Here is a 285-nt window from a genome sequence, read left to right on the forward strand (position 1 = left end):
AAATAATATTTTTTAGTAATAATAAAAAATTTACAAGGTAATAAATATATTTATAATAATAATAATATATTTATAATTAAATAAACTAAGTAAAATGAAATTAGTATAAAAAGAAAAGACAAGAAAAAGACAAAAACACAAAAATGAAACAAAAAAAGAATGATTACATAGGGAGATAGGGGTGCCATTAGCCTCCCCAGAGGTTAATGACACCCCTATTTTTTACTTATGGCACCCTTATTCATAGGTTTAATTATGATTGTTTTTTTTGTGTTTTTATTATTT

This window comes from Cynara cardunculus, unplaced genomic scaffold (genome assembly GCF_001531365.2).
Source record: "Cynara cardunculus var. scolymus isolate 2C unplaced genomic scaffold, CcrdV1 Un_Scaffold_8398, whole genome shotgun sequence".
Classification (NCBI taxonomy): Eukaryota; Viridiplantae; Streptophyta; class Magnoliopsida; order Asterales; family Asteraceae; genus Cynara; species Cynara cardunculus.